We start from the raw sequence: 24,173 nt of genomic DNA on the forward strand, positions 1-24,173 counted from the left end.
TGAAAGAAAGTGGATACCGGATGCCAATCTATCTGGACTTATACCAATCTCCAACAAAGGAAACATTGGGATGTCAGATGCCAATCTATCTGGGCTTACTCTAATCTCTAACATATGATCATAGGAAAACAAATGCCAAATTACACGGACTTACAATTGTATCCTCACATACAATCAAACAAAGCAACTTATGATCACAGGAAAGCAAATGCCAACTTACAGGGACTTATAATTGCATCCTCACATACAACCAAGTAAATGCATCAAGCAAAGATAAGATGAGTGGCCAATGAAATGGTCTTACAACTCACTTCCATATCATAGAAACAATGGCCAAAGGATGGTCTTACTATTGTCCTCAATGGGCAAACAACAAAGATAATGTCACAAAGACAAATGAGATGATCATACATTAATGAGCAATTAATGATGATAAATGCATAAAGCATACAAGCAAACATGTGCATATGAAACAACAATCAATCAATGAAAGCATTCAACACACACTATAACCAAACAATGAGGCTCATACAAAAGGGTTAGGCATTGAAGCCAACTGGAATAGGGTTAATGGTGCTCTTAACCTTGCCATTGAGGGGCTAAGGTGAAGCAGATGAAAGGATATGAGGGGTGTGCCTCATTGCTCTTATCCCTGGTTAGGGAGAGCATTTGAATATCAGAAGGTGTGAGAGTTCAGAAAGTAGGAACTCTCTCCACAGATTATTGACTCGATAGATCTTGGGTTTGGATCTCAATGCTACAACCATGTAATGGGAGCAAGGAGAAGACTCACAGAATAGTGGGAGATAGACTACATATCTCTTATATCCACCAATTGCCTTATTTGAAGGACTTTTCCTGCTTGGGACAAATGTAAACACACACAAGCATTGCCTCTTAAGGAGGACTTCAGACAGTTGCCTGGCCAAGTAACAGGCCAGGTCTTCCAGACTACATGAAGAAAAGGGATTATACCTCAATGGAAATTGCTATAAAGCAAAGCAAAGCAAGTTCTTAAGAACTAAGCAACTAAAGGTACCTGAAATAGTCAAACAGAATCAGTACACAACTCAAAGTTAAATCAAAAGGAGTTAAGATCAACAGTCAACACAATTGATTAAAAGGTGCAATGCACAAGACTCAAAGCTTGTAAACCAAGCAACCTACAAAAACAACAAATTAGTCATGATAAACAATCAAGCTTAATCAATTTGTAGTGATCTCTTTGAAGCATTTGTTGCTTAACCTGAAAACATGAACTCAAACATAAGCAACAGGACCACTAGGACAAGCCTAGGGTCAAAAGGGGATGAGAAAGTTAAAACAGCAAGTGATATCCAATCAAAATCAAGTTTAAACAATCAAGAAGCAAACTCAATTGGTTTCATGTTCATATCGTGCATCATCATCATTTCATAAACAAATTAGGTCAAGGCATGGCATATAGAAGCTCATAGAAGTCAACAGCAAGACTTAACTCAAAACCAATCATAAACAATTCCAAAAATCATCAAATAAATCATGATCAAACATAATCTATATCATGGTAATCACACCAAATTTCAGCTCAATTGGATCAAGGCAAGATGGTCAATGAAAATCAGAAAGGCAGGGCAAGTTTAAGCATGCTCAAAGAAGTCAACCAAACATGTATCCACTTCAAAAAATCATAAATCAGTGATAACATATGAGAAATGAATGGGATCAACACCATGACAAAGCTTAAGATGTCTACTAATCACATATAAAATTTCAAGTTCATCCAATAAAGTATGAGAATTTCACAAATGAAATGGGAACATGTGTCACAAAAAGTCAACATATGACTAAACAGGTGAGAAAATCTCAAACAATTAGGAAATGCCACAAATAATTCCAAGAAAATTCACATGTAAACTAGACATCCAAGAGTATGTTCATGCAAAAATTCAAGCCAATTTGAGGTCAAGAGGCATGGTAATGAAAATCATCAAGTTGCACATCAATGGTGTGACACAAATTGTCACACCCTAATTCAAAAAATCATAACTCAATGACCAGAGATGATAAATTCATAAACTCTATACCAAAATCACCATGAATGTGTCTAGTTTAAGCACAAAAAATTTGAAGGCCATTGGATAAAGCATCACCATTTCACAAATATTTTGGCAAAAGGTACAAAATATAAGCACATGTTACAAACCCTAATACCAATTAAAAACCATTCATCAAAAAAATCAGTAAAAATCATGATTAAATAATAGAGTTCCAGATGGACACAATGCAAAAATTCCCATGAAATTTGGATTTAAAATGAATGTGATATGATTTTTGCAAGATGATGTAACAAAATGAAATGAATATTGAAAACACACATGACTTAATGAGACCAATGGCACGGGGATGGCAAATTTGTAAATATTGGGCCAACTTAATGAAACGTGGCGTATTGGCTCATGGCTGGAAATGTTTTGATTGGCTGTTGGCTAATGGAACAGTAAAGTCTCATGCACACACGTGAACAGGAATTCTGGGCAAACATGGAAAATTAGGGTTTGTGAGCTACAGTACTTCCTTCATCTTCTCCAAAAATCGTGGAAAAAATTTGTCTCAAAATTAAACAACAGCCATGGCATTCGAACCAGCAGACCACACACATTCATAATCCAACATCCATATATCCTAAATCGAGCTAACAAAGGAGCAACAAGCAAAAACATGTTTGGATGTAAAAATTAAAAACCAGATTTCTCACACATAGCTCAACCATTTTTAGTGATTTAAAGTTCATTGTGACCAGCATAGCATAATCTAACTAAAGCATGGCATGATTTAGGAAATAGAGAGACTCGAAATCTTACCAAAAGTGAAGAGCAGCTGTGATATAGTTGTTGTTTGATGGTTTTGGTCCGAAACAGATGAAGGTTCAAGCTCCAGATGATGAATGGTTAAGATGTTTTGGCTCAGCAACCTTGCCTTTAGCTCAAATCGAAAATTGCCATTAATGGAGCTTGGAGAAACAGAACTGGAAAATGGCTTACAGTCGTGGAATGCTGCTTGCAATGAGCTCACAAAGGATGATAAATGATGAAGCAGACAAAGAAGAATCGTGCTCTTTGAGATTTCTTCAAGAAAAAGTTCAAAATGCAAAATGAAGAATGGAGAGAAAAATGATTTTCTGTTTGGTATCTGAGGCTGCTAGGGTTGTTTCAGAAAGAGAATGAAGAATATATATGCTGTTTAATATTGGTTAATGTTTGGTTAGTGAGTGGTAATCCAATTTGCTAATTTGACATGTTTTTGCTAATTAATGATTTTCACACACATGGTGAGGTGCAAGAGCCATGGCTGCGAAATTGGGCTTTGGACATGTTCAAAACATCATTTCAGAACTTATCCAATTGGCAAAATGTGTTGGAAGTGGTTAATTTTGAAACTCATTTTTCAACCTCACTTGAAATTAATTCATGCCATTCCAAAAAGGCCATTTTGATTGGTGAAGTTTTGGTGAATGATGATGACATATTTGGAAAGAGGGGATCAAATGTGACTTGTAGCAAAAAACCCCACCCAATTTGGCCAAATGGTTTGGAAGATATGGCCTTTTGAAGTTCAAAAATTTGTGAGAATGATTTGATCATAACTTGCCAACCATACATGGGAATTGAGTGTTCTTGGACTTTTTGGAAATGGGAGAACAAGATCTTCAACTTTCATGTTGGGCAAAAATTCATTTGAAGCTTGTATCATGATGTAAGTTGAGGATCAAGAAGTTTCCATTTTTGGCAAATTCCAATTACAGGTCAACTTTCTATTTTTGGAAATTTCTTGTTTGACTTCAAATTCTTCCATGATGATGTTTGACATGATATATGAGGCCTATATGGACATGAATGAGCTCCCTCAGACCAATTCCCATCATCAAATCACTGATTAAATGCACAGTTGACCAAGTTTGACTTCAGTTGACTTTACTAGGGATTTGCTTGACTGAACCATGTTCTGATGAATTCCAAACCCTAATCACTTGAGATCTTGATTCAAAATGATGTCACAACATATATGAACTCTTGATTATTGATCATGGTGCCCAAATTCTTCAAGAATGGCCACCATCCACTGTTTAATGGCTGATTTGACTGTTTGACTGATGATTGCTTCATCTGCAAGTAACATGGTCAAATGACAATATTTTTGTACTTTTTGGTTAGTAAACATATGAAAAGCAAAGATATACAAATGCAAAGCATGCTTGGTGATCAAGAAACACACTCACAAGACAAACTACCCAATAGGAGGGAAGCTAGGGCATGCAATGATCCTTGAGGCCATGATATGATATGATATGATATGGGCCATGAGGGATCTTAGGGCCAAAATTGGGGTCTTACAGATGCCCCTATTTAAGGTCATTCTAGCCGGAGAAGTGAAGTTTAGAAATCTTCATCTCGACGCGGTAGAATGGGCTTAAATAACAGTAATGAGACAAATTTTGGTCCCTAAGAGACCTCATGATGCAAATGTATGCATGCAAAAGACACAAACTCTATGGGGAATATGGTTCACACAGAAGAAAAGACGGTCCATCGGAGTAATACACTCACCAGGCACAGAGACTCTAACAAGACTCTTGTTGGGGATAGTAATAGAAAGAAATGCGTGAACAGGACACGACTCTGGTTAGGGAACAGAAAACAGACTGGAGACCTTACTGGGGAAAAGAATTCCAAAGGAAAATAAATCCATTGGAGAGACACAAGCTGACTCCTGGGGAGAAGCAACAGGAAACTTCATTGAGGAAGTACCAAAGAAATGAGATGTTACCGGTATAAGGGTAACAAGCTCAGGAAGAATGAATATCTAAGACCGGTATAAGGGTGAGAGATATCAATCAACCAACATCTGAGAAAGACCTGGAAAAGGTACATGAACTCAGGAAAATCTGACTCCACAAGGGACCGAGGTCATAATAGGGAGCAGAAAGGAAGGAACACCAGGGATACCGAGGTATATAATAGGTGACCGACCGAAACGTGAATTGGTATATATGCCAAAACACTCATCATCCGAAAGGAGGGCTTGAAAAAGCAAATCGACTTACAGGATGGACATTCGAGTCCGCAACGGGAAAACAAATCTTACTCAAAATGGGGACACAAACCCAAAGAGTGCATGAGATGCAATATCCATTACCGGCAGACCGTGGATAAGAAAACTCGCATGAGATATATTATCTATTACCGTCAGAACGTAGATAATAAACTCGCATGGTAAGAAACACCAGAGATACCGAAGCATATAATAGGTGATCTACCGAAAACGTGGATTGGTATATATGCCAAAACACTCATCATCCAAAACACAAACTGGTTAAAGGATGGGTATTCGATTCTACAAAGAATACGAATCTTGCTCGGCTGGGGAAAATCAACAAAGGATTCCAACTGAAGAGCGCATGAGACATATTATTCATTACCGGCAGACCGTGAATAATATACTCGAAAGGAAAAGACACCAGAGATACCGAAGTATATAATAGGTGACTAACCAAAAAGAGAGACAATCGATACCAAGCATCCGGGTAAACGAAAGACAACTCAAAGGGATAAATTGCAAGCATCCGGCAATTATCCAACAACAAAGAAATATTCGATTCCACAAAGGGAAATAACGAATCTTACTCAACAAAGAAAACACAAAAGGCTTCGACTGAAGAGTGCATGAGATATATTATTCATTACCGGCAGACCGTGAATAATATACTCGAAAGGAAAAGACACCAGAGATACCGAAGTATATAATAGGTGACTAACCGAAAAGAGAGACAATCGATACCAAGCATCCGGGTAAACGAAAGACAACTCAAAGGGATAAATTGCAAGCATCCGGCAATTATCTAACAACAAAGAAATATTCGATTCCACAAAGGGAAATAACGAATCTTACTCAACCAGGGAAACACAAAGGGCTTCAACTGAAGAGCGCATGAGATATATTATTCATTACCGGCAGACCGTGAATAACATACTCGCATGGAAGATTATCCACAACCGGTTACTGGGTTAATAAAGGATAAATCAACCGAAAAGAAAGGCATCGGGATACCAAACTAGGTATATAATGATGACCAATCAAGAGGAGCAACAGACATTACCAACAAGAGGGTAAATGAAAGGCAATCTGCTGAGGATTCATTGGTGAAAATCAATGATCCAGGGATGAATTGCATAAACAGCAATTATCCACAACAACAGGCTGGGGATATAATGATGACAATCAACTATCCAGGGAACGCAATCACTGACAAAAGGTGAAAGGACCCACTGGGGATAAAATTGCTAGCATACGGCAATTATCCACAAAAGATTTGCTGGGGATATAAGTGCTTATCTGAGCAACTTATCCGAGCAAAGGAAACTCAACATCAGGAACTAGATGGAGGTAACCACAAATTTAGGGTTTACATCTACCGAATACGGGGTAGAAAACCAACAACTCCGCGTGGGGATAAAACAAATCACAAATCCGCACGGGAAACCAAAATAGGGTTTATAACAAACCTCAAACTACTGGAGAGCAGGAAAGTAGGATTTACAACTACCGACTGAGGTAGAAGACCAACAAATCTGGCTGGGGAATAAAAGGTGTATAACCACAAATTCTGCCAAGAAGCCAGGAAAAATAGGACTTATAACTACCGGTATGAGGGTAGAGGCCCAAAACTACTCCGCTGGGGAACAACCCACTGGGAAGCACAAGACATTTGACAAATAGCCAATTCGGGAATAATCCGAAAAGACGGACTGAATCAAGACATGTCCTAATGAGGATGTAACTCAAATAGGAAAATCCATCCCAATATATGTGTTGGGAGGAAGCGGAAGAAACCGTCATCCACGAGGATATATCTCGGTGGGGAACTGCAGAAGGAAAGACCAACACTTTCTGCTTATGGGGCTGACTCTATATGGAGAGATTTTAACACCCGACATCTGCTTTGGGAAGATCTATAAAGAGATCTATATCACCCAAAAGCAGGACACAACAAACAAAGGATATATGGCAAGAAATGCAACATGAATATCTGAATGTTTTATGAATATGCATGAATATGCATGATTTATGTTTAATGAATGCTGACAAAACAGACAGTTCTAACACAAACAGGTCCAGGAATCGAACGCCCGGTATTATACTCCCAGGGGAAAAAAAACCAACTGGAGAGCCAATCTGCGGAGATCTACATGTTGTAAAGCAAAGATCTGCGAATACTGCTGGAGAAGCAGAGGGTCGGAGATATCAGGAAACAACCCAATCAGGGTACAGAAAGTCACAACGGGCAAAAGTAGCCACCAAGACAAATCTGTCGGGGAATAAGAGAAGTCCCAAAGTATCTGCAGGGGATCCCAGTGCCAATTGAGACACAAAAGGTGCATTGCACAAGCACGAACTGCTGTAGAAGCAAATCCACATAACTCCGCTGGGGGAGAATGTATCACACAAGTAGATTCTGCAACAAACCACTCTACTTGGGGAGAATACACATAGCAAACTGATCACAACAAGTAGATTCTGTAATATAAGCCACTCTACTGGGGATCACAAACAGTCAGGAAATCAATCCATTCTCTGGATGCTAGAGCCATCATCCGACCATACTGGGAATTGAAGGAGTATTCAACAGGCGAAACTGCCACAACAAACGTTCTGCAGACTACGCTGAGGAAAAGATGGATGCAATATACTGGGATGTCAACCCAAATCAACCACCGAATAGGAAAATAAACCCTGCTCTGCTGAAGAGAAAAACTCTGATGGAGAGATAGCAACAATTCCGCAGACGACTTCGCCGGGGAAAAGGTAAAGTACCGGGTATCAAACCACTGACTTACCAAGCCTTTCAAAAGGAAAGCGATCGTGCTGAGGAAACAGGCAACTCCGCTGGCAACTGCACTGGGAAGAGTGACAATAACTCTGCTCGCGACTCCGATGGGGATATCAACAACAACTCTACTCGTGACTGTGTTGAGGAGACAAATAAAGTCTGGGAATGTTGACCCACTGGAGAAAGTGACGGGGCACCAAGATGACAAACTGTCAACCGCCGAAACTTCCATAAGGAAACATCCATGCTAGGGAAGATTGCTGCTGGAGAAAACGAAGTCTTCAATCAACACTCTGCTTGTGACTATACTGGGGAACAACCCCAACAACTTTGTTTGAGGAATAACCCCAACAAAGATCTGAAGAAAGAAGATACAACCAAATCAGGAATATGAACGAATGTCTTACCTGTTGGAAATCATGCCACCCTCGGGAGAGCACTGAGATATTCTTGAGTATCCTTTCAATATTGTGAATGTTCACTTTGTTTAAAATAATGTTTTGAAAATTTTGATTTGTTTAAAACAATGATATTTTATCAATTTAAAACATGCAAAACATTTGTTGAATTGAAACAAATAAGAGTGCAAATAATTGGATAAAAAGCTCAAATTGATTTGATGGAATGGTAGCCTGCAAATGGCAAGACTCCATAGATCTGTACAAATTTGAAATCAGTGATATATATTGGAAGAGGGCTACATTGAACATAATGATCCTTTCTCTACCAATTTGAATCTCGATGTATCCGAAGCTTCAGTTGACGACGAATCGAGAATCTTCTGACGAAATGACGACTGGTGAACAGAAAGTCTTGTCAGGATGCAGTCATTTGCCAAATCCCTAATTTTTGCCTAGATTGCCCCAGGGTGAGGTACTCAATCTAGCGGGATGCAAATATTCTTTTTTTTTTTTTCAAGTCTCTAATTTTTGCCTGGATTACCCTTGCGGGTTCTCCACCGAGACGCTCATTTTTGCCTAAGCCGCCCTTTCGGGTTTTCAACTTAGCGAGCTGTTCTGTTTTTTTTTATTTGCATATACTTTTTTTTCTAGGCAAAGTATCTCTTGACTGCATCTGAATTCACAGGACGAGTGAAATCCTCCCCATCCATTGTTGTAAGCATCAAAGCACCGCCTGAAAAGGCTCTCTTAACAACATATGGACCCTCGTAGTTTGGAGTCCACTTGCCCCTGGAATCGGGCGCGAAAGACAAGACTTTCTTGAGCACGAGGTCACCTTCTCGGAACACACGAGGCTTGACCTTCTTATCGAATGCTTTCTTCATTCTCTGCTGATATAACTGACCATGACACATGGCAGTTAAACGCTTCTCTTCAATCAAATTCAGTTGGTCATAACGACTCTGAATCCATTCAGCATCAGTCAACTAGGGACTTGAGGGTATAATTTTTCTTTTTCTTTTGAAGAAATCTTGAAATTTTTTTTGCTGATTTTTGATTTTTCATCTTTTTTTTTTCACCCTCTTTTTCTTTTTCTTTTTTTCCTTTATTTTTTATTTTTTTTTACATTACATTTGTAATGCCCCAGTTTGACTATTTTGCTGATTCTCATGATACAGCTGAATGAGCTTCTTTCGTGCTCAAGCAGACGGGTAATCTCGTCAAGAATCCCCTTCAACATCATCTTCCTCTGCCTCAAATACAAGGAATTCAAGATTGGGAGATGGCGTTGGATCATTATGTTCAATGGGTTTAGAAATCCCTGCATAATGATTTTGGATAATGAAAAGCTTTTATATTTGAACAAGCAAATCATTTATGTAGATGAAAAAGCTGTTTTTGTTTTTAGGGTTTTTTGTGATCACTGATTTCATGCAAAAAGCAAAAAGTGAAAACAAATGGAAAAACAAATGTTTAACAATGCATTAATTGAATGAAAACATCATTGTATTAAATGCTGCCAACAATGTCATCACTTCTCCTTTTGGCATGGGAGAAGGGTTTTAAACAAAGTGAACAGTTACTTTGATCTATGGATGACTGTAGGAACATCTGCAGCGACCCAATTGTGGCAGACACCACCAGGAATGATGAAATTGTTCAGGTCCTCTGCATCCCCTTCCAAGATAGCGGCAGCTTCCTCTTCAGGTTGATCAGCATGGATGAATCCTCCACTTGTGAACAAACCTTGCTCATTAAATGCCCCAGAACAGTAGCCAATGCCAGCCCGGGATTGGTTAACCAGGAATAAATCCATCAACAGTACTTAGTCTGGCAAATATCTCTCCTCGAGTTCACAACTCTCTTGCTCAACATAATCCATCAATCTGGCAGAGTTGGCTCTGGTATAGTACCGGCGAAGTGCGTCTTCAAAATAAATGAAGATCGCAGGGTCAGACCACAGGACGGGAGACCGGAACAAAACACCTGCTTATGCAAATGATGCATGAAGTGTTTATGCATATGCTTGGTTTTTTTTATTTCAAAGGAACTAGAAGGTTTTATTTGCAAACTTTGAAATATTAACATTTTGATCATACATGAGAATATCTCATCAGATATATCAGGTGAAAAATTTTTCCTGGTTTTTCATGTTTGCAAATTTTTGCAAATAAACTCCTTTGAGTTCCTTGAAAATTTTCTTTTTATCTGATGATATGGATGCAGATGAATGCATGAATGCATGAATGCAACAATCACACTCAAGGATCAAGCAAGGCGCACCAAACAAAGGTCATGGGAAAGCTCATTGTATCCCTAATATCAATCATCCATTTTGGTGGATTTTGGTTTTCACCTTATCGACACCCAAGTTCCATTGATATTAACGGTACATGAACCGGCTCGAACATCCTTAATATCAACCAGCCGCTTTGGTGGATTTTAGGTTTTACACCTGATCTGGGTTCCATTGATATTAACAATGTTTGAACGACTCAACCACGAATCACGGGTTTGTTGAGAGTCACGAGCATGGAGTCTCGGTTAAGAACCACCCAAAGGGAGTGTACTAGGGTATAAACCTGCCAGACATGTTCTACCAGAGGTTCCCATAATCATCGTTCCATCTTTCGAATATTATCGGAGGAACGAATACTCGTATTCCAAAAATATTCTCAAGAGAAACTCTTATGAGTGTAGTATCGCGTAACAATCGCATCAGAACTTACATCTGAACGACCTCCGCACTACGTTCCTAAAAATAGGCCAAGAGGGGTTTGGTAAACTATGGTCCTTGGCTTCTGCGGCACATGATTGAAAGAATAATGCCTAACCACAAATAACTTGTGTGACATTATTAATTCAACATGACCTCCACCAAGTGAATGGACTCGCAAGTCAACTGGCTAAGGAATACTCCACACCAGTCAACAAGACTATGCCATTCTCCTATCCTAGAGTGCACTCGAGTTTGGGTATAGAACTCATCTCACAGATCACCAAAGCAAACAGCAATTGTATATCAAGCAATTCAAACATTACAATCAATACAGTCATCCCAAATGGTACAAAAATATGTCATATAACAAATAACAATATAGCACAACAAGGGTGAAAAGTAGGCAATACCACCAGGGATGTTCTTTCCCCAGCAGAGTCGCCACTTTTCTGTAGCGGTGTATTCATCGCTATATGATTTATTGATTTAAACCATAAGCAAAGCATACAATGAATTTCGAGTCGCCACCGCATTTTTATTTATCCAAAGAACTGGCTAAAAAGCGAACAAAAGCCTAAGAAGTTTTACACGTAGAAAACTAATAAAAAGATCAGAGAGTCTGGGTAAGGGGTAAATTACGCAATGGGAGGGTGTTAGGCACCCATCACGTCCTAGGTACTCCTAGGGAGCCCTTTTCACACTTGTTGTATAAAATTGTTATTTGTTATGACATAAGTATTGTGCAAACATGATTGGGAAGATGAGAAAAGAATATACAATTTTTATTGGGTTTGAACGGATGAACCCGTTGCCTACGTACCTTCCATCAAAGGTAAGGATCAAAACGCCGTAGTTCGGCTAAAAACTTCCAAAAGTTAGTGGATTCAATTTTAAACACAAGCCCTAAGGTCTTACGTTATCCACGAGAGAAAACTCAACCTTATACAAACAACAAGTCCACCATGTGAGAACGGCTTCAACTTGCTAGTGAGGGGTTAACCCTATAATAAGCAAGGAAGACTTACAATTCAATCAACTAAGGACAAATAGGTGAGATTGACATCAACCAACTAAGATAAATCAAACCTATAACTCATGTATGAAAAGATTAACAATGGACAAAGCCAAAACAATTGAATGGGTGAAGTTAATTGATTATGATTATGAAAGTGGAGTCAAAGTGTGATTAAGATTAATTCAAAGAAGTATTATGAAATGGAGTTTGAAAAAAGTCAAGGACTTGAGTCCAGGTTTTTAATTTGAAAACAATGAAGATGTTTGCACAATATCTATCTCAAGTTTGAAAGCAATGTGTGAAAAGGTTTAGGACATAATGGGGATGAATGGATGAAGATGGATTGTAAAACTTCTTAGAAAGTTCACCTCTTGAGATCATATAGAAGATGATTCAAGTGTGTCCTTTGGAATGGGCAATAAGCAATAACAAAGTAAGCAAACAAATGATACCGGATGCCACTCAATGGTCTTACTCCAATCTCACAAACAAAAAGCGGATACCGGATACCAATAGATGGATTTACACCAATCTCCTAAAAAAGGAATGGATATCAGAGGCCACTCAATGGACTTATACTAATCTCCTCAACAAAGAAAATGAAAGAAAGTGGATACCGGATGCCAATCTATCTGGACTTATACCAATCTCCAACAAAGGAAACATTGGGATGTCAGATGCCAATCTATCTGGGCTTACTCTAATCTCTAACATATGATCATAGGAAAACAAATGCCAAATTACACGGACTTACAATTGTATCCTCACATACAATCAAACAAAGCAACTTATGATCACAGGAAAGCAAATGCCAACTTACAGGGACTTATAATTGCATCCTCACATACAACCAAGTAAATGCATCAAGCAAAGATAAGATGAGTGGCCAATGAAATGGTCTTACAACTCACTTCCATATCATAGAAACAATGGCCAAAGGATGGTCTTACTATTGTCCTCAATGGGCAAACAACAAAGATAATGTCACAAAGACAAATGAGATGATCATACATTAATGAGCAATTAATGAAGATAAATGCATAAAGCATACAAGCAAACATGTGCATATGAAACAACAATCAATCAATGAAAGCATTCAACACACACTATAACCAAACAATGAGGCTCATACAAAAGGGTTAGGCATTGAAGCCAACTGGAATAGGGTTAATGGTGCTCTTAACCTTGCCATTGAGGGGCTAAGGTGAAGCAGATGAAAGGATATGAGGGGTGTGCCTCATTGCTCTTATCCCTGGTCAGGGAGAGCATTTGAATATCAGAAGGTGTGAGAGTTCAGAAAGTAGGAACTCTCTCCACAGATTATTGACTCGATAGATCTTGGGTTTGGATATCAATGCTACAACCATGTAATGGGAGCAAGGAGAAGACTCACAGAATAGTGGGAGATAGACTACATATCTCTTATATCCACCAATTGCCTTATTTGAAGGACTTTTCCTGCTTGGGACAAATGTAAACACACACAAGCATTGCCTCTTAAGGAGGACTTCAGACAGTTGCCTGGCCAAGTAACAGGCCAGGTCTTCCAGACTACATGAAGAAAAGGGATTATACCTCAATGCAAATTGCTATAAAGCAAAGCAAAGCAAGTTCTTAAGAACTAAGCAACTAAAGGTACCTGAAATAGTCAAACAGAATCAGTACACAACTCAAAGTTAAATCAAAAGGAGATAAGATCAACAGTCAACACAATTGATTAAAAGGTGCAATGCACAAGACTCAAAGCTTGTAAACCAAGCAACCTACAAAAACAACAAATTAGTCATGATAAACAATCAAGCTTAATCAATTTGTAATGATCTCTTTGAAGCATTTGTTGCTTAACCTGAAAACATGAACTCAAACATAAGCAACAGGACCACTAGGACAAGCCTAGGGTCAAAAGGGGATGAGAAAGTTAAAACAGCAAGTGATATCCAATCAAAATCAAGTTTAAACAATCAAGAAGCAAACTCAATTGGTTTCATGTTCATATCGTGCATCATCATCATTTCATAAACAAATTAGGTCAAGGCATGGCATATAGAAGCTCATAGAAGTCAACAGCAAGACTTAACTCAAAACCAATCATAAACAATTCCAAAAATCATCAAATAAATCATGATCAAACATAATCCATATCATGGTAATCACACCAAATTTCAGCTCAATTGGATCAAGGCAAGATGGTCAATGAAAATCAGAAAGGCAGGGCAAGTTTAAGCATGCTCAAAGAAGTCAACCAAACATGTATCCACTTCAAAAAATCATAAATCAGTGATAACATATGAGAAATGAATGGGATCAACACCATGACAAAGCTTAAGATGTCTACTAATCACATATAAAATTTCAAGTTCATCCAATAAAGTATGAGAATTTCACAAATGAAATGGGAACATGTGTCACAAAAAGTCAACATATGACTAAACAGGGGAGAAAATCTCAAACAATTAGGAAATGCCACAAATAATTCCAAGAAAATTCACATGTAAACTAGACATCCAAGAGTATGTTCATGCAAAAATTTAAGCCAATTTGAGGTCAAGAGGCATGGTAATGAAAATCATCAAGTTGCACATCAATGGTGTGACACAAATTGTCACACCCTAATTCAAAAAATCATAACTCAATGACCAGAGATGATAAATTCATAAACTCTATACCAAAATCACCATGAATGTGTCTAGTTTAAGCACAAAAAATTTGAAGGCCATTGGATAAAGCATCACCATTTCACAAATGTTTTGGCAAAAGGTACAAAATATGAGCACATGTTACAAACCCTAATACCAATTAAAAACCATTCATTAAAAAAATCAGGAAAAATCATGACTAAATAATAGAGATCCAGATGGACACAATGCAAAAATTCCCATGAAATTTGCATTTAAAATGAATGTGATATGATTTTTGCAAGATGATGTAACAAAATGAAATGAATATTGAAAACACACATGACTTAATGAGACCAATGGCACGGGGATGGCAAATTTGTAAATATTGGGCCAACTTAATGAAACGCGGCGTATTGGCTCATGGCTGGAAATGTTTTGATTGGCTGTTGGCTAATGGAACAGTAAAGTCTCATGCACACACGTGAACAGGAATTCTGGGCAAACATGGAAAATTAGGGTTTGTGAGCTACAGTACTTCCTTCATCTTCTCCAAAAATCGTGGAAAAAATTTGTCTCAAAATTAAACAACAGCCATAGCATTCGAACCAGCAGACCACACACATTCATAATCCAACATCCATATATCCTAAATCGAGCTAACAAAGGAGCAACAAGCAAAAACATGTTTGGATGTAAAAATTAAAAACCAGATTTCTCACACATAGCTCAACCATTTTTAGTGATTTAAAGTTCATTGTGACCAGCATAGCATAATCTAACTAAAGCATGGCATGATTTAGGAAATAGAGAGACTCGAAATCTTACCAAAAGTGAAGAGCAGCTGTGATATAGTTGTTGTTTGATGGTTTTGGTCCGAAACAGATGAAGGTTCAAGCTCCAGATGATGAATGGTTAAGATGTTTTGGCTCAGCAACCTTGCCTTTAGCTCAAATCGAAAATTGCCATTAATGGAGCTTGGAGAAACAGAACTGGAAAATGGCTTACAGTCGTGGAATGCTGCTTGCAATGAGCTCACAAAGGATGATAAATGATGAAGCAGACAAAGAAGAATCGTGCTCTTTGAGATTTCTTCAAGAAAAAGTTCAAAATGCAAAATGAAGAATGGAGAGAAAAATGATTTTCTGTTTGGTATCTGAGGCTGCTAGGGTTGTTTCAGAAAGAGAATGAAGAATATATATGCTGTTTAATATTGGTTAATGTTTGGTTAGTGAGTGGTAATCCAATTTGCTAATTTGACATGTTTTTGCTAATTAATGATTTTCACACACATGGTGAGGTGCAAGAGCCATGGCTGCGAAATTGGGCTTTGGACATGTTCAAAACATCATTTCAGAACTTATCCAATTGGCAAAATGTGTTGGAAGTGGTTAATTTTGAAACTCATTTTTCAACCTCACTTGAAATTAATTCATGCCATTCCAAAAAGGCCATTTTGATTGGTGAAGTTTTGGTGAATGATGATGACATATTTGGAAAGAGGGGATCAAATGTGACTTGTAGCAAAAAACCCCACCCAATTTGGCCAAATGGTTTGGAAGATATGGCCTTTTGAAGTTCAAAAATTTGTGAGAATGATTTGATCATAACTTGCCAACCATACATGGGAATTGAGTGTTCTTGGACTTTTTGGAAATGGGAGAACAAGATCTTCAACTTTCATGTTGGGCAAAAATTCATTTGAAGCTTGTATCATGATGTAAGTTGAGGATCAAGAAGTTTCCATTTTTGGCAAATTCCAATTACAGGTCAACTTTCTATTTTTGGAAATTTCTTGTTTGACTTCAAATTCTTCCATGATGATGTTTGACATGATATATGAGGCCTATATGGACATGAATGAGCTCCCTCAGACCAATTCCCATCATCAAATCACTGATTAAATGCACAGTTGACCAAGTTTGACTTCAGTTGACTTTACTAGGGATTTGCTTGACTGAACCATGTTCTGATGAATTCCAAACCCTAATCACTTGAGATCTTGATTCAAAATGATGTCACAACATATATGAACTCTTGATTATTGATCATGGTGCCCAAATTCTTCAAGAATGGCCACCATCCACTGTTTAATGGCTGATTTGACTGTTTGACTGATGATTGCTTCATCTGCAAGTAACATGGTCAAATGACAATATTTTTGTACTTTTTGGTTAGTAAACATATGAAAAGCAAAGATATACAAATGCAAAGCATGCTTGGTGATCAAGAAACACACTCACAAGACAAACTACCCACTAGGAGGGAAGCTAGGGCATGCAATGATCCTTGAGGCCATGATATGATATGATATGATATGGGCCATGAGGGATCTTAGGGCCAAAATTGGGGTCTTACACTCTTCAACCAGTAGGTGCATACTTGTTGAACAACATGTTCTAACATCACATAGAACGTTTGTTCCACCTCCTTGGAATAAACCCTCCTTGAAAGTCTTCAAGGTCTTCATATGCACTACCCAAGAGAGTAAAAGAATCAGTGATCAAGTGATTCTTACCATGATGAGTGGACTTGAGGAGACTCAGGTATCTTTGACATCTTCAGTAGGTTATGATAAAATCTTGAATACAGCAGCCTTTCATCCACATGAGGGGAAACCACATCAGAGTTTGAGTTTTGCCAGGTATTATGCAGCGGAATTCATAATACAACTCAACCTAAGAACACCCACTTCATCAGATCAGCCTCCACGAACATACCTAGTTTGAATATGATTCAATACTAGCACAACTGTCCCACACAAAGGCCGATTGCCAACCTCTAGAGACATGTACACACAGTTCCTGCCATTAATAGTCCATCCACCTACTTCAAGGGACCATTCAGGGAAATCACAGAACCTTCCACAGGTTCCAACATCAGTGCTAACATAACTCCTTGCAAGATACCAGAAAGTATCACCCATGGATCTCATCCAGAAACAGAACAGGATGCCTGCTCTGATACCAATTGAAATTCTGGTGTAGTTAGAGTTCAGATGTTCTACTCCAAGTTATGACATTTGATCCAACATTGTTACTCATACAGCAAGATAGTTATACAATTAAAACCCAGTACTAATGCGCACACATCCACAGATGTCACGACATCTGCTACTATATCACCATAGAATGGAAGAACACCCAGTTCTGTCCATCTGGTACAAAGACACAGCAGAGATCAACATAGCCCTTACTTCTGTTGAGCATGCATAATTATCAGTATGATGTCTCAATAGTGATTTGACCCTCACCTGTTACAGTATTACAGTTTGCTGGCCTTGTACTTGTATTTCCTAAAATAAAGGCTAAACAAGTTAACCTAATTTCCACATTTTAGGGTGCTAATAAATAGGCTATTTGTTAGGTTCATTAATTGTAGCTCAGTTGTTAGTTTCCTGGATTTTGGCTCAGCTGTTTGATTCCTGAAGAATAGCCTGAGAAAATGCTGAAACAGAAAAATTAACCATCCTACAATTTAGCATATGCTGTTAGGAATGAATGTCACTGTAGCACCTCAAATTTGCACCTATCATTGTACATACATCTCATATTAGGTCATAGCATATCATGATACATTGCATAGCATTTGCATTGTTCCCCAGTTGCCTCAAGAGCAAGCAAGCAAGAATTAGGTCAAACTGATCAGGAGATCAGTCAACCAATCAAGCAAGGGTGTTTTCTCAAGGAATCAAGGTCCTAGGGTTTGTCCCACAAGTACACCTAACTTTGAGGTCTTTTTGAAGTGTTCAAGTCAAGGGTTGAAGGCTCAGAGGTCAGCAGTCAATGCATAGACAAGCAGAAAACCCTAGATAATCAACAGTCAAGTCAAAGCAGTGGATGGTGGCCATTCTTATGGAATTTGGGCACCATGGTCAATAATCAAGAGTTCATATGTCTTGGGACATCATTTGAAGTCAAAGTCTCAAGGAACTAGGGTTTGGAATTCATCAGAAGTGCATAGACAGTCCAAAACCCTAGAAAGTCAAAGTTGGTCAACTGTGGTTGATTCTTTGGATTTGATGGATGGAAATGGTTTGGGAAAGCTTATTCATGTCCTAATAGGTCTTATATGTCATGGCAATCAACATCATGGAAGAATTTGAAGCAAATCAGAAAATTTCCAGAAATAGAAAGTGGACCTGTAATTTCAACTGCCAAAAATAGAAACTTCTTGATCCTCAACTTACATTTTGATACAAGCTTCAAATGAATTTTTGCCCAACATGAAAGTTGAAGATCTTGTCTTCCCATTTCCAAAAAGTCCAAGAACTCTCAAATCCCATGTGTGGTTGTCAAGATATGATCAAATCATTTTCACCAATTTTTGAACTTCAACAAGCCATATCTCTCAAACCATAAGGCCAAATTTGGTGGGGTTTTTTCCTACAAACCACATTTTTCATCCTCTTTCCAAAAATATAAATTTCATGACCTAGAACCTTGCCAATCAAAATGGCATTTTTGGACCTTTTTCATTTAAATTCAAAGTTTGACCAAACTTTGACTTTTTGCTTCTTTGACTTTTTCTTGACTTGACCAATTGAGAAATGTTCTAAACCATATTTGTGACTTGTCTCAAGCTTAAAAGCATGTTCATAACACCATTACACTCCATTTTTGAATCAAAATGCAAAGTAGGCCAATGGTGCAAATAGCTATACAAATGCAAGGCAAAGCTAGCAATTTATGTGCATATCATAAAACAGCAAATTGCTATGTCCTTTACAGCATAACCAAAGCCCAATTCGTGGCCAATTGCACCTCCACTTACACTTATGCAAAGATTAGCAAATTTGCATTTTGTGCTCAAAAGACAAAATCAGCTTAGCTTTTGATTAAGCAAGTTTAAACAGCACATATAAACCTTTTTTCTGACACTTTCAAAACCCTAGTAGCAGCTGCAGACCTCAGAAAATCTCTTTGTCTCCTCTCTTGCGTTTTGGCCATATTACCTTTCTTGCCCACAAGCTCTAAAAACTCGAGTACCCTTTCTCGTTTTCATCATACAGTCAACATTGTGAGCTCAATCCCAGCATGAAATACCAACTGTAATGGCCCATCTGGTTCTGTTTTCCCAAAGCTCCTTCCATGGCATATCTCGAGTGGAGCCCTCCTAGAGACTGTTAAGTTAAAACTCAGTGATCATTCATCAAAGCAAACTCCCTTGGACATCTGTTGCAGCCTTTCGAGACCAAACAACACTGGTAGCATCACTGTCTTGCAGGTTGAGTAAGTTTTCGATTTACACTATTCTCTAAATCATGCCATGCTTTAGCTAGTTTGTGATTTGCTGATCCCAAAACACTTTAAACCATTGCAAATGATCAACTAGGTTAAGAGAAATTTGTTTCTGAAGTTCAATATCCAAAATTGTTTTTTGTTGATTCTGCTTTTGTGTGCTCAAATTAGTGGTCATGGATGCCATATCATGTTTGTGTTCAATTTGATGAATCGATTAGCCTGCTTATTGTTGATTTCTGGGGATATTTTTCTGTTGTGATTTTTGAAATTGATGGAAGTCATACCCTGTTGCACATGCCTTTTACCTGCCCAGAACTTGCTCGAATGATTGTTGGTTTGGTTATTGCTAGGATGCTGTATGAACATTTTTGTTTGGTTGCCATGCTGCGTGAATAGGTCTATTGGAATTTTGTTTATGATTGATGATTTAAGTGATGAATGATGATGATTGCTGTGGCCACCTAAAACCCTAAATGCATGAGCTCTGCCCAGAAATTCCATGTGATGTGTTTTGTTTGTTTGTTAGCTACTGTTGTTTAAAACTGATGCTTAATGGCCAAGCTTGATTATGGAGGTTTGTTCATTGATTCATGTTTGGATGTTGATGCATGATGTTGTTGAAAACCTTGCTGCTGTTTTGAATATATCCAGAAAATCAATGATTTGTGTTTGTCGTGTTTGGTTATGGCCACTTGTTTGTTGCATTGATTATTAGGTTAACATGTTGCTATGCCATGCTGTATTAGAATCCCAGCTGCATGTGTGCGTATGTGTTGTTTATTGTTGTTGCATGATGTCACCATTTCCATTGCCATGCTGTGTGAAGGATTCTTCTTGAAATTTGTTGATGATTGACTGCATGATGATGGTGTCCCTGTTGCCAAGCTTAAACCCTAGGTTCCTTTTGAAAAACCCAGAAAACTCGATTGCCATTGGTTGTTGTTGCCCAATTCACTGTTTCATTGAGGGAGAGCCAATCAGCTTATTTCGTTTGGCTCTCCAAAACGCTGCAGTTTTGTTTAGTGAAGGGCAAAATTACAAAACTGCCACGCTGATTGACCATGTTTGACCTTGTTGCCTTGCTTTTTGTTCATGTTTCACCAATTATTTCACTCAACTTCAATAATTAATTTCTCCTTCAATTTTAATCCAAAAATTCTGATTCTTTTTCCATCATGATCATGAATGTGTCTAGTATTTAAATGTGAATTTTAATTATTTTTCCATTGGTTGGTTTTTTAATTGGTAATTATTTTCTCAACATATGTGCATAGATGATACATCTCACCATTTCAATTGTGAAATATCCATGTTATATCCAATGCCTTTGAGATTGTTTGTGGTGAAAATGGACTCCTTGACCTTCATTTCCATATAGACTTTGTGCATTTATCATTGGTGGATTGAGAGTTATGAATTTTTGAAATTGTGTATTGCATTGGGTGTCATACCATGATCATGTATTTTCACAAATTTTGTTCACATGCTTCCTTGCATCCAAATGGCCCCAAATTTTGCATGAACCACTCTTTGTATGTCTAGTTGATGTATGATTTTTCTTGGAATTAATCTTGCTGTTTTCCATTTGATTGTGAATTTTCTTCCATGCTTGGTCATTTGTTGACTTTTTGTGCTATGCCTTGCCAAATCCTTTGTGAAATTCTCAAATCATATTGTATATCCATGAAATTTCATATGTGATAACTAGACCCTTTGAGCTTTGCATTGGTGTTAATCTCATTCATTTCTCTTCTGTTTGCAAATTGATATGATTTTTTGAAGTTGACCTATGCTTGTTGACTTTCACCATGCTTACTTGAATTTGGTATGACTTCATGATTTTACTTGCCTGCCTTCCTCTCATCCAAATGCCATGAAATTTTACATGTATACCATGTTAGATGTTAGGATTGAGTGTGATTTATTTCATGATTTTTGAGATTGCTTAGGTTGACTTGTGATGCAAGTCATTCTGTTGACTCTTGTATGCTTTCCTTTGCCTTGTTTTGATTTCAAATATTCATGAAATGACAATGATGCATGATTTGAATGTGGGCCCAAGTGTGTTAGCTTCCCAAATGTTTGACTTTGACTTTGAGTTGACTTTTCCTTGCTGCCTTGATTTTTTCTTTCATGTTTGACCCTAGGCTAGTCCTAGTGGTCCTTTGGACTTATGTTGAGTTCATCTGTTTCAGGTTGAGCACAATGCTTCCAAGATCATTCAAACTTGTTTGAATTTGATTTGTTTATCCCATGCTAACCTTTTGTTTTGTAGGTGACTCATGTAACTTGAGTCTTGCTTTGCACAGTTGACCTTCTGTGGTTGACTGTCTATCCTTTTCTTTTTGATTTAAACTTTTGAATTGTTTGCTGATTGTTTTGACTTTTTCAGGTACTTTAGTTGCTTAAGTTCTCTGAACTTGCTTGCTTTGCTATTTTTAGCATTTGCTTTTGAGGTATAAATACTTCTTCTTCATGTAGTCTGGAGACCCGGTCTGTTATTTGACCGGGCAAACTGTCTGAAGTCCTCCTTAAGAGGCAATGCCTGTGTATGTTTACTTTGTCCCTGTACAGAGTCAAAGACCTCCTAAGTGAAGAGGCAATTGGTGGAAGGTAGGGATATGCAGTCTATCCCCCACTATTCAGTGTGTCTTCTATTTTGCTCACACTACTGTGTTGATGCAATTCAGATAAAAACCCAAGATCTTGTGCAATTGCACAGCTGAGTCAGTTTTAAATGTGTAGAAGGGTTCCCACTTTCTGAACCCACACATTCTTGTCAAGTGCTCTCCCTGGCCAGGGATAGAAGCAATGAGGCACACCCATCATCTCCTTTCATCTGCTTCACCTTAGCCTCTCAATGGCAAGGTTAAGAGCAACACTTACCCCATTCCAGTTGGCCCTAGTGCCTAACCTTTGATGTTTGAGCCCCCCTTGTTGGTGTGTTTATCTTATGCTGTATGTGTTTGTGATTGTTTTGTTTGCCTCTTTAGGCTTTAGTTTGTGCTTGCCCTTGTGCAAGGTAGGTTGTGTGGCTTAACCCTTGTGTGAGCCATACTTAGAGTTGTTCGGCCGAACTACGGCAACTCTGATTCTCATGTTCAGATGAGATACGTAGGCACGAGACGCGATGTCTCGCCGAGTTTGACTAACGACTAACAGCTAATCCGTGCTTGTTTTCGCCCTCGTTGCGATCCTTTCTCTCGCCCTCGTTGCGATCGAGCCTTTTCCTTTCTCTCGCCCTCGTTGCGATCGAGCCTTTTCCTTTCTCTCGCCCTCGTTGCGATCGAGCCTTTTCCTTTCTCTCGCCCTCGTTGCGATCGAGACTTTCCCTTTCTCTCGCCCTCGTTGCGATCGAGTCTTTTTTCCCTGCCGGCCGAACTACGGCAACTCTGATTCTCATGTTCAGATGAGATACGTAGGCACGAGACGCGATGTCTCGCCGAGTTTGACTAACAACTAACAACTAATCCGTGCTTGTTTTCGCCCTCGTTGCGATCCTTTCTCTCGCCCTCGTTGCGATCGAGCCTTTCCCTTTCTCTCGCCCTCGTTGCGATTGAGTCTTTCTTCCCTGCCGGCCGAACTACGGCAACTCTGATTCTCATGTTCAGATGAGATACGTAGGCACGAGACGCGATGTCTTGCCGAGTTTGACTAACCACTAACACTGATTTCTTTTCTCTCACCCCTGTTGTGATTGAGATATCCCTCTTCTCTTGCCCTAGTTGCAATCGAGACTTTGCTTTTTCCTGTGTCTGTTTAAGATAGGTTGGCCCTTGTGCCGTTTAGCTAGAAACCTTAACTTAGGGTTGACTTTGCATGACAACATCTAGGCTCGAGTCGTAGTCTCCCTAGAGTTGTGTCTCCCTCTGTTATCTGGTTAGGCTAGAACCTTTGTCCCTGCGTAGGGGAACTACATCGCCCTGATCTTCACACCAGATGAAGTATGTAGGCAGGAGATTGAGCTGATCTCTCCGGGCGCCCTTTCTTTCTTTTTGTGTGTGTTGTCTAACCTTTGCTAGGCTCGAGTCCCTGACTCCTTAGCATTTGCTGTCTGTCTGTTTGTTTTTGTTTGACAGTTATAGGCTGAGTCCCCGACTCCCTATCTATCTGTTGTGTTGTTTAGGTTCGGATGCTGATGTAAGTCCAGTGATTGGCAGTCGGGCTCCACGTTTGCCTCTTTGCGTGTGTTTAGGTTCGGATGCTGACATAAGTCCAGTGATTGGCAGTCGGGCTCCACGTTTGCCTGCGTTTTGTTTTGTTTGCGTGCGTGTCAGCCGAGCTACGAATGCTCTGATTCTTCTCTCGTCCGA

General features: G+C 38.7%; 1 protein-coding gene across 4 annotated transcripts in view; it reads left to right on the forward strand.

Moving 5' to 3' along the window:
• Positions 1 to 24,173, forward strand: part of LOC127085048 (uncharacterized) — a 49,668-nt gene that overhangs the window by 17,145 nt on the left and 8,350 nt on the right. For 3 of the 4 annotated variants that reach the window (XM_051025614.1, XM_051025615.1, XM_051025616.1), the window contains exon 2: positions 22,253 to 22,316. The exons of the other annotated variant lie outside the window; for it this stretch is intronic. The gene's annotated coding sequence lies outside the window, so the exon portion shown is untranslated. The remainder of the gene's footprint in view (positions 1 to 22,252; positions 22,317 to 24,173) is intronic. 4 annotated transcript variants of the gene reach the window in all.

Source organism: Lathyrus oleraceus, chromosome 5, assembly GCF_024323335.1.
Source record: "Lathyrus oleraceus cultivar Zhongwan6 chromosome 5, CAAS_Psat_ZW6_1.0, whole genome shotgun sequence".
Taxonomy (NCBI): domain Eukaryota; kingdom Viridiplantae; phylum Streptophyta; class Magnoliopsida; order Fabales; family Fabaceae; genus Lathyrus; species Lathyrus oleraceus.